We start from the raw sequence: 16,155 nt of genomic DNA on the forward strand, positions 1-16,155 counted from the left end.
TCCATGGTTGTGATTGATGAGCAATTTTTCTTGTCTCCCACATCATTGTTTCCCCTAGTGTGCCAGGTCAAATGGCGTGTGCTAGTCAGCCAATAGTCATTCATTTCAGTTTATGAAGTGGAACCTTTGCTGGATGGTCATGCCATTAAAGACCCTAGTATTTCGGCTTTGCTACTGGTACCAAATGCATGCATGTTGGGCTGTTTTAACCACAGTTCTATTTCACAGGTGAGTGAAAAAGCCTGCATGCAAGTTACTGCTCTGTGTCTCAACTGGCTTTCCAGGACATGCGTAGCAGGCCTTTCACCATGGGCAGCTTCAGTAGCACTACAGGGGCAATCTCTGTGGGATTTTCTTTCTGTCTTTCTCTCTTTAGTTTCTCTGATGTACTACTGCGCCCAGGGAAAAATGCTGGAAGTGGAAAAAAGAGAGCATGTTTCCTTTGTTCTGCAGTTCTAAACACAGGACTATAATTTTCTTGCTGAAGCCAAGAAAAGGGGTTGACTTAAATAATGGCTTCTGTGTTCTAATTTGTGTAGGGATTTATCCAGCTACTTGGCTAGGGTAATGCTAGGGCGTATTGTGAGCTGATCAGTTTGAGCAGTCAGAGAGGAATGAGATAGGAGAGTGGGGAAATGAAGACAGAGTGAGAAAGAGAGAGAATGAGGCAGAGGGGGAGAAGGAAGCAAAGAAAGAGAGGGTGAGGTTCTGCTTCTTTGCTCTGGTAATTCCCAGTGAAATTGATTCTCATAGCTCCAGAGATCTCCCACTGTCCCCCTTCTCCCCTTCGTCCCGCCTCTATTACATACCTGTCCAGAGGATGAATGATCTACACATTACCCATGAGTACCACTGACCGGTACACACATCAGTGACTACTACAGCTCAGGGACCCCACAGACGCTCTCTGGAGACTGAGGCAGATACAGAACAGGAAAGGGGAGATGGATGGAGGAAAGAGAAAGAGTGAAACTTGATAATAGAGATGAGCGTGGGAAAGAGAAAATCGAAGAGAGTGAAGAGCAATGCACCGAAATGATGGGGTAAAAAGGAGTGGTGGTGGTGTGATTAGGGCAGAAGATGGAGATGTGCAGGGAAAGGAAGAAGCAGGTGGAGGTAATAATAGAGGCAATGGGTTAATGTAGTAAGAGGTGGGCAGGGGAGTGAAGGACGAAGGGAAAAAAAAAAGATTAGGTATTTCCACTAAAAAGAAATGAAAATCAGATGGAAAATGAGAGAGTTGGTGTGTAGAGGGGTTAGGCTTCTCGACCGAGGAGCTCTAAGGGAGGCAATCAGGGCTGCTGAAAGCTGTGCCTGTAGTTTCAACCCTGTAGTTCACCACTGCTCTCCCAGGGGATAGGTGTCACTCGTGTGTACAAAGAGAGCAGCCACTTAAATGAATGGAGCTCTTTATCTGAGCCTGAACAGCGAGTTATTACCTACTGAGTAGACACTACGGAGCAGGCTCTATTTCCACAGCGGTGATCCCCAGAGCTGAGGCAGAGCAGGAGACAAAGGGGAGGGAGGGGCAAGAAAAGAAAAGAGGAAGCTCATATCTAGTGCCTTATTTTGTAATGGGGTATGACATCTTTGGCCTCCATACCATAACAAAGCCCTGAAGCATGGTCAAGCATCACTGACAAGAGAAGCATTAGTGTGGAAGGCTGCAGGAAAACGCACAATAATAACACCCACTGGGAAGGCCTCAAACTGTGAATCTCTGCTACTCCTTTCCGAATTTTATTAGGGAGATGGGAATGTTTTTTATAATATTCATGCAAGCATCCTCGCAGCACTGAAAACTTCTGTTTGAAAATCACAGAATTCTTGTTCACGAGATAAAATAAGTTCTTACAGAAATAAAGAATTTGAGTTACAAAAAGAGGGCATAACTTTATTCTCGGCAAGTTACAACTTAAAGATGAACTGAGTTCTTACTTTATTGAGTAAGAACTCAGGATTGATAGTACGGCAACCACATTTCATTTTAATTTTTTCCTCCAGTTATAAAAACTAAAATACATTTTTAAAGTGAAATTTATACCACATGAAAATCTCAATGGGGGAAAAAGAATCAGCAACCTCCATCAGCTCAAAAACCCTCGATTGAAAACTTTTAAAAATGACTCTGCTGACCCGATCTTACTTCCCATGTATGTTGGAGTTCTCCCCCTTGTGACTTAAGTTAAGGCAATGATACCAAATATTACAATAACTTTTATGTATGGAAATGCTGAACTACAATAGAAAAAGATGCAAAATGCATAATTAAAGAATCAATTCAAATTACTGGATGTGCCTGTAATTTTCCCAGAATCTCCTCATACTGCCTGTCTGCAGACAGTGCAGAGGTGAAGGAGGATGGAGCCAGCCTAAACCCTCTGTTCTAGAGTCCTGTGGTCTCTGAGAGCAGCCCGGCTCCCCCAACACTGGCTGATGGCTTTAATTGGTCTCCTCTGGCTAAAAGCAGAGCACAGGAATCCCTACACACTAATGGGAGTGAGCTGCAGCAAGTGATTACACCCACACGCTGATGCTTGCACATAAATGCTCAGTCAAACAGACATACAGTTAGAAACACACACAGAGATATATATGTATTAGGACTGGGCAATATGACCCAAAATTCATATCTCGATATTTTTTAGCTGGATGGCGATACACGATATATATCTCGATATTTTTTTAAAGCCATAAAGTAAGAACAAAAAGAGAGTTCGGAGTCAAAGCTGTGTCCCAGATGTCACACAGGCACTTTTATTAACATACAGCGTAGATGTACATGAAGAAATTACTCAAAAATAAATTATCAGCATTTATTGAATAATAATGCTCCATAAATAAAAGAAAACAATCTTGTTTTGTGCATAACAAAGAGCTCACAATTGTGCAGTCAAAATGTAAACTAAAAGACACTGAGCATAATAACATAGACAGATTTCACAGCTGTTCTGTTCCCAAGTTCTACTGCGTGACTGACAGCCTGGAGTTTGAAATCCGCTTCGTAACCGTGTCTCTTAACAGGTGTCATTTATGGTCCTTATACACACACAATACGGTAATATTACGTTGAAGCACAGTATGTATCACTCCGCGAGGCTCCAGACTACGGTAGCCGTAATACTCCAACAATCCATCAAGCGGTGCGGCTCCGTAGCTGACCAAAGTCGTACTAAAACATTTTTGACAGATTGCTGAGCGCCGTGTACCACATAAAATCGGTTTGCGGTCGTCAAGCACAACCAGAATTCATACATAAGGTGCACTGTCGATTTTTGAGAAAATGAAAGGATTTTAGGCCGTGCAGCCCCTGTGGGCTGCATGGCGTTAGCGTGGTTAGCTCGTTAGCGCGCTAACTCGTTAACGGAGATTTGCCGTGTCCATCTTGTCGTTGCCTGCAGGTGAAGCAATGGAGGAGGGGGAGTTGTGTTCAGTGAAGGAGAGAGGCGAGGCAGAGTAACGTTGCATAGAGACAAAAGTGGACGAAAGAGAGGCAAACTAGCGGCTCCACAAGTATAATTATAACGTAACATATACTATATCGATATAAACTATATTGTCACATCTGATATCTCGTATTAAAATATATCGATATTTAAAAAAAAAACTCGATATATCGCCTAGTCCTAATATGTATATATATATATATATATATATATATATATATATATATATATATATATATATATATACACAGGGAGTGCAGAATTATTAGGCAAATGAGTATTTTGTCCACACCATCCTCTGCATGCATGTTGTCTTACTCCAAGCTGTATAGGCTCGAAAGCCTACTACCAATTAAGCATATTAGGTGATGTGCATCTCTGTAATGAGAAGGGGTGTGGTCTAATGACATCAACACCCTATATCAGGTGTGCATAATTATTAGGCAACGTCCTTTCCTTTGGCAAAATGGGTCAAAAGAAGGACTTGACAGGCTCAGAAAAGTCAAAAATAGTGAGATATCTTGCAGAGGGATGCAGCAATCTCAAAATTGCAAAGCTTCTGAAGCATGATCATCGAACAATCAAGCGTTTCATTCAAAATAGTCAACAGGGTCGCAAGAAGCGTGTGGAAAAACCAAGGCGCAAAATAACTGCCCATGAACTGAGAAAAGTCAAGCGTGCAGTTGCCAAGATGCCACTTGCCACCAGTTTGGCCATATTTCAGAGCTGCAACATCACTGGAGAGCCCAAAAGCACAAGGTGTGCAATACTCAGCAAGGTGGAGGTGGAGTACTGGTTTGGGCTGGTATCATCAAAGATGAGCTTGTGGGGCCTTTTCGGGTTGAGGATGGAGTCAAGCTCAACTCCCAGTCCTACTGCCAGTTTCTGGAAGACACCTTCTTCAAGCAGTGGTACAGGAAGAAGTCTGCATCCTTCAAGAAAAACATGATTTTCATGCAGGACAATGCTCCATCACACGCGTCCAAGTACTCCACAGCGTGGCTGGCAAGAAAGGGTATAAAAGAAGAAAAACTAATGACATGGCCTCCTTGTTCACCTGATCTGAACCCCATTGAGAACCTGTGGTCCATCATCAAATGTGAGATTTACAAGGAGGGAAAACAGTACACCTCTCTGAACAGTGTGTGGGAGGATGTGGTTACTGCTGCACGCAATGTTGATGGTGAACAGATCAAAACACTGACAGAATCCATGGATGGCAGGCTTTTGAGTGTCCTTGCAAAGAAAGGTGGCTATATTGGTCGCTGATTTGTTTTTGTTTTGTTTTTGAATGTCAGAAATGTATATTTGTGAATGTGGAGATGTTATATTTGTTTCATAGGTAAAAATAAATCATTGAAATGGGTGTATATTTGTTTTTTGTTAAGTTGCCTAATAATTATGCACAGTAATAGTCACCTGCACACACAGATATCCCCCTAAAATAGCTAAAACTAAAAACAAACTAAAAACTACTTCCAAAAACATTCAGCTTTGATATTAATGAGTTTTGTGGGTTCATTGAGAACATGGTTGTTGTTCAATAATAAAATTATTCCTCAAAAATACAACTTGCCTAATAATTCTGCACTCCCTGTATATATATATATATATATATTCATTTAAATATCAGCAAACCGCTTTTACTCCTTCTATCTTACTTCCTTGTATCTTACAGGTCTCTGCATGGAGAAATATAATCTTAAATGAACAAAAATTTTCCCACATGTTGAAAAGATGAGTTACTACCTCTGAGAAGTGTGTAATTTCCACATATGTAGAAATTAATGCTATTTATTGTTTGTAAGGAATGGTAAAATTGTTGCCAAATTAAAGTTGTTCATCAAGAAAGATGAGATTTCTATACCGGATTGGTCTCAGCCTGGGTTTACAATGACCACCTCCAGTGCTGTTGGCCAACAGTGCTGGTGAGACCTGTGCTAGTAAAAATACAGGCGACTGAGCTGAAGGCGGCACAGTTGAAGATGTTAAGATTTTTTTTAGGAGGGACCAGGATGGACAGGGTTAGAAATGAATAGATCGGAGGGACAGCTCAGGTCAAGCAGTTGGAGAAAGTTACAGAGGAAAGGTTGAGATGATGTGGACTAGAGCTGGGCGATAGAACGATATGTATTGCGATATAACGTCTTCTCGATAGGAAAATACAACTATCGCGATAGACCTCATCTCTCTCTCTTCCTCTTTAAAAAAAAAAAAAAGGAACAGCCAATCCAAATTAAGTAGCGCAGAGCCGAACCACGTCACGTGACTTGTTACGTACAGCACAAGTGCCAAGCCGCACGTGCGTATTTGTTTGCGAAGCAGCTAACCGCCGTGTCGACTGGGTAATGGAGAAAATGAGTGAACCAAGTAGAGAAAAATCAACCGAGAGAACGGAAGAGAACACAGATGACGGCTCGAATGCCGAAGAGATTGTCGAAAAGAAGGGCCAGAAAAGTTCCGTAGTGTGGAGCTATTTCGGCTATTTGAAGTCCGACAAAAAACAGAGTAGCACGCACTGTAAGTTGTCCCGAAAGCATGTTCCCACCAAGTCTGGAAATACAACTAACCTGTTTCATCACCTGAAGCAGTGCCACCCACCAGAGCACGCTCAATCTCTGACTGAAAGTGCTAATTTGTCATCGAAAACAACCAGAGGAATCCCTGCGAAGCAGCAACAGTCAATTGAGTCGGCTTTCTCCAGCGTCTTACCATATGACAAAAAAGCTAAGAGACATAGCGACATAACGAATGCCATAGCCTACTGTCTTGCTAAAGACATGCTACCAATAAACACGGTCGAAAATGAAGGATTCAAGCAGCTAATTAAGGTACTGGATCCTCGTTACCAACTCCCTGGACGTAAACATTTCTCTCAGACAGCGCTTCCAAAGCTATATAGAGAGTGCCGTGAGGCTGTTGAGAAGGAGCTACAAACTGTATCGTTCTTCGCTACTACATCCGACATGTGGTCAAGTCGCACATCAGAACCTTACCTTAGCCTTACTGCCCACTATATCGACCAAGACTGGAATCTGAAAAGCAAATGTCTTCAAGCTGCCTACCTTCCCGACGACCACACGGTTGAAGTAATTGCATTAGGACTGTCAGAAGCGCTTGCATCCTGGGGTCTGAGTGAAGACAAACAAGTCTGCATCACAACCGATAGTGGGACAAATATAGTGAAGGCCACATCCCTGAATAACTGGACCCGGCTGCAGTGCTTCGGACATCGACTTCACTCAGCTATCGGTAAGTTGGGAAGCAGAATAAAATTTAAAATGCCTCTTTTAATTGTGTTTTTGAGCCCATGTAAACATATTAAAAGCTAGAGATCTAAATCACTTCAATGGTTATTGTTAAAAAATAAACATCAGAAAGAATATTCTTCATGTCAGCCTATTTATTTGAGGTAATAGTTGCTGTTGGCATGCATAATAGGCAAATATTCAGTCACTCTTCAGTGTAAATCAAGTTGACAAAAAGTGCCAAATAAAATTTAGAATTTTGGGGTTCTATCAGGATCCCAATTGGCTAATACAGAACCTCAGCTCTTTTTCCTATAAAGAACATTAAATTATGATTCCACCAAATGGGGCAATTCAAGACAAAAAGAACAAGTGATGAAAACGTCAAATATAACAATGATGTTGATAACACCAGCCTCTGTCACCTTTTTAAATATAAGAAAAAAAAATTTGGTCAGTCTGTCAGCAAAATTTAAAAAAGTAAAAGTACAATAAAAAAAAGTACAATCATAGCAAGTAAATGGGTTTTCAGGGCAGTGAATTTTATTTGTGACTGGAAAAAAAAAATCAAAAATCTTAAATTAATTTCTGAGGTTAATATGTGCTATTATTTACCTTTTTATCCACAGAAAAAGCCGGCAAAGACAAGAGGATGGAGCAAGCTGTGGCCGTGTGTAAGAGAGTGGTGGCCGCCTTCAGTTTCTCTTGGAAGAAGAAAAGGGAATTGGCTGCTGCTCAGGAGGAGCTTCACCTACCCCAGCACAAGTTAGTGACAGAGTCGCCCACCAGGTGGGGCTCACGCCAAAAAATGGTTGGGAGGGTTCTGGAGCAACATAAAGCTATCTCTCAGGTCCTCAGTGCAGATAAGAAGACCAGGCAATTGGTTCCCTCCTGGCAAGATCTAGATGTTCTGGAGTCTGTGCATGTGGCCCTGAACCCACTACTGGAATTCACAGATTCACTTTCTGGAGAGTGTTACGTGAGTGTGTCCTACCTCAAGCCGATGCTTCACCTTTTCAGAACACAGATTCTGAAACCATCTGAGGATGAAACACAACTTACAAAAGACCTTAAGATGACAGTCATGACATACCTTGATGAAAAGTACAATGACCAGATTACAAATGAACTGCTTGATGTTGCAACCCTGGTAGATCCGCGCTTCAAAGTACAATACATTAATGCAGAACACGTTGATGCCATCAAAATGAGAGCAGTGTCTGAGATGTTGGGGCAAATTGAGCACCCGTCCACTTCAGCTGGAACGGAGGAAACAGAAGATGGTGGAGCTGCTGCAGTACTACCAACCCAGAAGAAACAGAGAAAGTCACTGGGCAGTTTCTTTAAGAAATCCCACCCCACCAGCACAGGGCTCACTGAGAAAGAGACAGTTGAAAAGGAGCTTGAAAAGTACTTGCTGGCACCTGATGCAGACAGTGAAATGGACCCACTTGAGTGGTGGAAAATCAACGACAGAAGCTTCCCAAGAGTTAGCTGCCTGGCAAAGCGCTACATCCCCGCAACCAGCAGCCCCTCTGAGAGGGTATTTAGTACAGGGGGTAATATTGTGACTTGCCACAGGGCCGCTTTAAAGCCTGAAGCAGTGGATAGACTTGTCTTCCTGTCCCACAACCTGTAGGCTTTTTTCAGACTAAAGTATATATATATATATATATATATATATATATATATATATATATATATATATATATATATATATATATATAGCACATAGCACCTTGGATGTGTACCTAGGATTTAAAGAATGTTCTGTTAGCATCTTTATTTTAAAACTGTTGGAAAAGCTAAGCTCAACAAGTGTGCATGCGCCAACCAGCGTGCAGCCTGTTACAGTCGCTCCTGCTTTTTCTCTTAGTTTAGCTCTTTTTTCTTACGTATTCTTTTTTTTTTCTGACTTGTATTTTCATCCGTTTATTATCTTTTACTCAATCATGTGGATTGAGAGAGTTTTTGTTCTTCTGGTGGCCGTGGAACTGTTACTTTTATCAAGGAACGGGACCGCGGCACATCTCCTACACTCACGGACTGTTTACTCCAGAGATCAGCTGATCGCCCTGATGCCAGCCGGCTCGCTGGCCAGACCCGCAGAAGTACCAGCTGAAATTTGGAGGAAAACACATCGGGGATGCAGAGGTCAAGGACAGAAGAGAAGAAAGAAGGAGACGGTGAGACAGCGGAGGCTCGAAGCGAGGAGGAGGTATAAACCGTGTCTGCCGTCTATCGTGATGGGAAATGTGCGATCGTTAGCGAATAAAATCGACGAGCTCTCAGCACTGGTACGGAGTCAGAGGGAATACCGAGAGTGTAGCATGATGTGTTTCACCGAATCATGGATGCACCAGGACATTCCCGACGAGAATGCTTCCGTGGAAGGCTTCCACACTGTTCGGGCGGACAGGGACAGCATCGCTAGCGGTAAGCGGAAAGGAGGTGGGCTTGCTGTTTTAGTTAACAACCGGTGGTGTAACCCTGCCAACGAAAAAACAAACAAAGAAAGGATTTGTTGCCCGGACATTGAACTGTGTGCTGTTGGACTCAGGCCGTATTATTTACCCAGGGAATTCTCTCACGTCATCTTGGTGGCTGTTTATGTTCCTCCCTCTGCTAACCCCACAGCTGCATGTGACACTATCCACTCTGCCATAGCCCGGTTACAGACTCAGCACCCGAGTGCCTTTATTGTGATCTCGGGTGACTTCAACCATGTATCACTGGACAATACACTAACAACATTCAGACAATATGTGGACTGTCCCACCAGGGAGAAAAAATTCTAGACCTACTGTATGCTAATGTCAAGGATGCATACAGCTCCTCCTCCCTCCCCCCACTTGGTAGGTCAGATCATAACCTGATTCACCTCACCCCCCGCTATGTGCCAATTGTGAGGAGGGAACCTGTGACCACGAGGACTGTTAGGAGGTGGTCAGAGGAGGCCTTAGCGGAACTACAGGGCTGTTTTGAGGTGACCAACTGGGAAACACTCTGTGAGCCTCACGCCGAGGACATCAATGGGCTTACTGAGTTTATCACAGACTACATAACTTTCTGCACCGACTCCATTGTTCCAGCTCAGACTGTTCATTGTTACCCAAATAACAAGCCGTGGGTGACTAAGGACATCAAAGCCCTCCTCAACGACAAGAAGAGGGCTTTCAGAGGGGGCAATAAAGAGGAGGTGAGGAAGGTCCAGGTGTTACTAAAGGACAAGATCAGAGAGGCTAAGGACAATTACAGGAGGAAGCTGGAGTGGAAACTCCAGCAGAACAGCATGAGAGAGGTGTGGAGGGGCATGAAGACCATCACTGGATTCAGGCCAACCAACAGCAGGGGAGCTGAGGGAGGTGAGAATAGAGCTAACGAGTTGAATCTGTTTTTCAATAGATTCGACACCACAGTGTCTGCTCCCACCCCCACAACCTCACCTGTAGTCAGTCTGGAATCCAGAGCCACACCACTGTGCCAGCCTCTCTCTTCACATGGCGCTGTTGCCTCCTGTGAGAGTCCTGTCACCCCTCCCACACCCATCACCTTCACTCAATACCAGGTTGAGATGCAAATGAGGAGACTTCACTCAGGCAAGTCTGCTGGACCAGACAGAGTGAGTCCCCTCGTCCTCAAGACCTGTGCCCCCCAGCTGTGTGGAGTCTTTCATAAACTGTTTATGCTGAGTCTGAGTCTGCAGAGGGTCCCAGTGATGTGGAAGACATCATGCCTCGTCCCTGTACCAAAGACGCCACGTCCCAGTGGCCCCCAGGATTACAGGCCCGTGGCACTGACCTCCCACATCATGAAGACCCTGGAAAGGCTCATCCTGGACCAGCTGCGACCCATAGTAAGACCACATCTGGATCCCCTTCAGTTCGCTTATCAGCCTCGTCTCGAAACTGGGGACGCCATCATCTACCTGCTCAATCGTGTCTACACCCATCTGGACCAGCCGGCGAGCACTGTGAGGGTCATGTTTTTTGACTTTTCTAGTGCTTTCAATACCATCAGGCCGACCCTCCTGGGTGATAAGTTAGCAGCGATGCAGGTGGATGCTTCTCTGGTGTCCTGGATTGTTGATTACCTGACAGGAAGACCACAATATGTACGTCTCCCACAGTGTGTGTCTGACAAGGTAATCAGCAACACAGGGGCACCACAGGGGACCGTCCTCTCCCCCTTCCTCTTCACCCTCTACACCACAGACTTCAGCCACTGCACAGAGACCTGCCATCTTCAGAAGTTTTCTGATGACTCTGCGGTGGTTGGATGCATCAGCAGGGATGATGAGACAGAGTACCGGGCTGTGGTCGACTCCTTTATCACGTGGTGTGAGCAGAATCATCTGCAGCTCAACGTGGCAAAGACCAAGGAACTGATCGTGGACTTCAGGAAGACCAGGAAACACTTGACCCCTGTTTCAATCCAGGGGGTCAGTGTTGACATTGTGGAGGACTATAAATACCTTGGAGTACACATTGACAATAAACTGGACTGGGCTAAAAACACCACAGCACTTTACAGGAAGGGCCAGAGTCGTCTCTATTTTTTGAGGCGACTGAGGTCCTTCAACATCTGCCAGAAAATGCTCAAGATTTTCTATGAGTCTGTTGTGGCCAGTGCGATCCTCTATGCTGTTGCATGCTGGGGGAGCAGGCTGAGGGTCGCAGATGCCAACAGACTTAATAAACTAATCCGTAAGGCCAGTAATGTTGTGGGGATGGAGCTGGACTCCCTCAAGGTGGTGTCGGAGAGGCGGATGCTGTCCAAGATAAAGACAATGTTGGATAACACCTCCCACCCACTCCATGACATGCTGGTCAGTCACAGGAGCTCGTTCAGTGAGAGACTGAGATTACCGAAAAGCACCAGTGAACGACACAGGAAATCTTTCCTGCCTGTGGCCATCTCCCTGTACAACGCATCCACTTAACACACTGGTTACTGCTACAACTACACGTTTCTTTTCCAGCTATTTATTAATGAGTGACTTATGTATATATATATATGTATATATTGTACTATTCTTAGTTAGCGTATTGTCTGTCTTGTCTTAATGTTGGTTTATGTTGGTTTATAATGGAGCACTGTAACAAAAAATAAATAAAAAATTTCCCCCAGGGATCAATAAAGTATTCTGATTCTGATTCTGATACAACAAGGAGAGTGAGAATTTCCTTTTAGTTCTCAGTTTATTTGATATTGACAAAAGTTAGTCAATTTTGTCTGTTCTTCTGTAAAAAAAAAACTAAGATTTATTTTTAGAATTAATATTTTGTTTCTAAGTGGAAGTGACAATTTAGTAGTCTGTTTTGTTTGTTCTATTTTCAAACTTAAACGCTTTAGCGGCTGCTTTTTGTGTAGTTTGCAATATTTGCCTTTATTTATCTGAAACTGAAGTCTCATTTTCCTTAAGTACATCTGCCCTGTTTAACTTATTATGGGAAATAAATATTTAAATCAAAACAAGCTGCTGATTATTTCACATTTTACTTGTGAGCAACGGCACATTTAAATCTTACAAATTTAGTTATTTGGCTTATATCGTGATATATATCGTTATCGCCTGAAATGAAAAAAACATATCGTGGTAAGAAAAAATCTTATATCGCCCAGCTCTAATGTGGACATGTGCTTAGGAGAAATAGTGAGCAAAGGATGTTGAATATGGAGCTGTCAGGCAGGATGAAAAGACAAAGACTGGATGTAGTGAAGGAGGATATTCAGAGACTTGGTGTGACAGAAGACGATGCTGGGGATCGGGCGAGATGGGACCGGCCGAAAGAAGAAGAATTCCCAGGGTTCCACTCAATAATAAATCACATCAGATAGACTGCTTCAAAGAAAGTGGGGAAGAGAAAAATAAAAGATGTAAAAGCAGACTATCATAGCGAAGCTAATGTAGAATTCTTGTTATCATTGATTAACTGATCATTTAAATCTGATGCAGTTACAGAAAATCCACTGTGTGATGTCTATAAATCGTATATATGAAACCTTCAGCATCAAAGTTCGAAAAAGAAGAAAAAAAACTGTTTTCTACAGTTGATTCTTTAGGGAACGATTACACATCTTAATATTCTCTTGGACAGATGCTGTTTGTACTGACAGGACCATCTCCAGGGCATTGCAAGATGTGAGCAAGAAAGTAAGAAAGCGAGAAAGATACAGAAGACAGGAAAGCAGAATGTAAAATATTGTAAGGAAAGTGGAGGTAAAGCAGAGGAACCTCCTCTTTATCTAATGAGCATTTCTGACTGAGAGAGACAGAGACCACTCCCTGTCTTGCATTGCTCAGGCGGGAATTGCCAGAGTACAGGGAATTGCTAAAAGCTACATAAACCAACCATACACCCTAATCACAGTCACAAACAGAGCTTGAAAAAGTACATGAAAGACAAGCAAGGAAAAAAAACAACTTGCAGAGACAAAGTGGGAGGTAAAGTCAATGTGCAAATGATACAGAGTAGAGTAAAATTACCTACAGTGGGGGCATGATCCTCTTTAGCATTTTGGCTATGTGCGCATTTACCGACTGAACGAGAGCACAATTTGTCTGAAGTACACAGAGGCAAAGCTGACAGAGAACATCAATCCACAAAACCCAACATGTTCCAGCACCAGCTGTCAGTCTAACTACCCCTCTCTGTTGTCATCTTTAGCATCATTTCCATGCTAATGTTGCACCAGGTAATACTGGCTATGGGTCTACAAAGGATTCTACCTTCTCTAATGAGCGCTGGATTTCCATATAGAGCAAATGTACTTTTTTCTATAGCAGCTACAGGAACCTCTGTATGTAGAGTTAAGCTGTGTACAGTATTTATAGCCAATCAGGGTTTTTAATGGTCCAAACAGTGTTTACTTTTCAAAGACTTCCACATGAATTATTGATGGTTGAGAGTTGATTTGTGCTAGGAATTAGCCTGGAATAATCCATCTAGTTCCACCTTTCTTCCTGGGTGCCTTGTCTCTCTGTCTCGAGTGTAAACAGACTGACTGGAAACTTACGTAGCTTTGCACATTCATTTGTTAGAATGATTTCTGCTGAGTGCAAAGTGGTTACTTAAAATTGTATGAAAAAGCTATATTCAAGAGGACTCACCCAGTGGGCGCAATGGGTGGGTGACCGCTGCTGTTTAGTTCTCTCTCTCAGTTTAATGGAGGATTCTTTTTTAACCCATTTCTACATCTTCAACTTGGGAAACAATGTCTGCTGCTCATACTGATCATGTCGGTTTGTTTACTGTGCAAGAATTCTTTAACAATGTATGGCTTGAACTATAAAATAAATTCTCAACTGTTTGCACTGCGAGTGTGTGAACAGTACAAAAAAATGAACATAGTTTGCAGAGAAAGTCTGGAAGTTTCTGAGAGAGGAGCTAAAGGAGGACACAACTTCGACTTTTGAGAATTTCTTCCCACTGTGCTTGTGTGAGTGATGCCAATTTGTCCAGACCCCGATTCATTTTCTTGGCCCTCTTTGGTGTCAGAAAACGAATAGGCTTTGCATCTCAAGTTTGGTAATAAACTTTTGGATTAGATCCATCCTTTGGACAGGATGGACGACTCTGAGCAAAGAATAAAGACACATTTCCTCAGCAGTCTGTCAGAGGCAACTGCCTTTGCTTTCTTTAGTGCTTGTGTGTGTCTTTAACTGTTTTAGCTTAGTTTTTTTTTTTTTAAATATACCCATCTGCCATTACTGTGGTGACACGTCTTTGAGCAGTTGATGAGGTTTGAGAGCACAGCACTGTACAGGAAAAAAAAAGCTTGTTTAATTAGTGTGACTGTGGAGTTGGGAGCTGTGTTTATCTAATTGTGGGCATTTCAATTAATATTCCCATCCTCACTCAGAAATGTAAAGGTGTTGTTAAATGTAAAAGGAAGAAGTCCGAATGCTTAAGACAGGGCAAAACTATTTGAAATTTATGAAATGGTAAAACCCTATGTATAATTAACTGGTGATTAGTTTGGCTCGGAGTTTACAGCGGCTCTCCAAGGTATTGGTTGCTGTTTCATGGTTCACTGGTGTGTGCTGCTCACTAGCATATTAACAATATTCCACATGATTCTCTGCAGCTTTTTTCAGGTTTCTCAGGTGTTCTTGTGCTGAACAGAGACTGATGTACCCTTTCTTCCATTCTGAGTCTGTCCCTCCCCATCTGTCCTGTTTGTATCCCTCTGTTTCACCCTGCTGAGCTAATCCAAGCTGGTCAAATCCCTCCGCCGTGCAGGCCTACATAGGAGCTTTCCCGCTGGGTGCAATATGCCACCCACTTCCCTGGCAATGCCAGCGCTGTAGGGTTCAAGCCTAACTGTGGTGTCTTGTCAGCAAACAGACAAAGATGTATGAATCCTCAAAATGATTTAGAGCAGGTATTCCTGTGACAATAACATGTTGAATTATGACAAAGAGTTATTTACTCCATGGGATTACTGCAGCTCTGTTCCTGGGTAATCCCACGTAGCAACACAAGCATCTCTGGGCAACAATGCTCTAATCTTCCAGATACCTGCCACACACACTTCAATAGAAACCTGACCCCTCTTGTAAATAAAACTACTCTACCAAAGAGAAAATAGTTATGATAAGCTTCAGTCTATATCTACATAGTCGATTACGCCTAGTCTGTATGGATGGCCTGAAAATTCCATCCACCGGTGCAATCACTGTTGCACCCTACTGAGCGGAGCACGGAATATCAAATTAAGTTCATCCGTCAAGGGAACAGGCTGTTCTCGACCTAATTGGCAGTTGAGGCTTAGAGCAGGATTCTTTAAGAAAGAGTGGTGATAATATTACTTCAGTCTCCATTCTTTTGTTATACTTGTCTCTGCTTTTATCTTCTCTCTGTCGTTGCCTGAGAAATGTTTCAATGCCCAGGCAGTCTTAATGAGTCTAAGATGTGGGTCTGCTGAGGCTCTCTTTGTGTGGTTTTGTCTTTATCTTTATCTTTAGCTAAGACTCAGTTGGACATATTGCAGAGTTTAGCCTGGCAAATAAAATGCACTATCACTCTCTTGTGATCTAATAACGAAGAGCTTCTCACCTTGTTGTGGGAAGAGGCTACGTTCTGTCTCATTCAGAGGTGACTCTGTTCACCGCTTGTGTTTCTCTAACCAGTTCAGACACAGACATTTGAGATTTGTCGTGGACTTACAGTAAGTTCTGTTGCCATTTAAAAAGAACCCAAACATGCTGAACCAGTTGGCCTGAGATATGCAAGAAAGGGAAGATGATATCTATAATGATCTTGCAGCTCTTGCAGAACTGAATTGAAAATCTTTAAAAAAGTACAAATTAAAGGTGAAAATAAGCATGGTTCTTGTCACAGGGATTCACAGTAGCATGAACAGCACACATCAAAGACAAAGTATGAGATGTTCACACACACTGTAGTCAGTATTACTGCCAGATAAGAAGCCTTGAAGCACCTCCAGTTATGGCA

The 16,155-nt window shown here is 42.8% G+C and overlaps 1 protein-coding gene and 1 pseudogene across 1 annotated transcript in view; one reads left to right on the forward strand and one right to left on the reverse strand.

Annotated features, from left to right (window-relative positions):
* The window catches only part of LOC146364595 (cadherin-4-like), a 251,476-nt gene that overhangs the window by 124,764 nt on the left and 110,557 nt on the right, over positions 1 to 16,155 (reverse strand). The window lies entirely within an intron of this gene.
* Positions 9,517 to 13,458, forward strand: LOC146364596 (uncharacterized; annotated as a pseudogene).

Source organism: Perissodus microlepis, chromosome 20, assembly GCF_051167445.1.
Source record: "Perissodus microlepis isolate ML-2025 ecotype Zambia chromosome 20, ASM5116744v1, whole genome shotgun sequence".
Lineage (NCBI taxonomy): Eukaryota > Metazoa > Chordata > Actinopteri > Cichliformes > Cichlidae > Perissodus > Perissodus microlepis.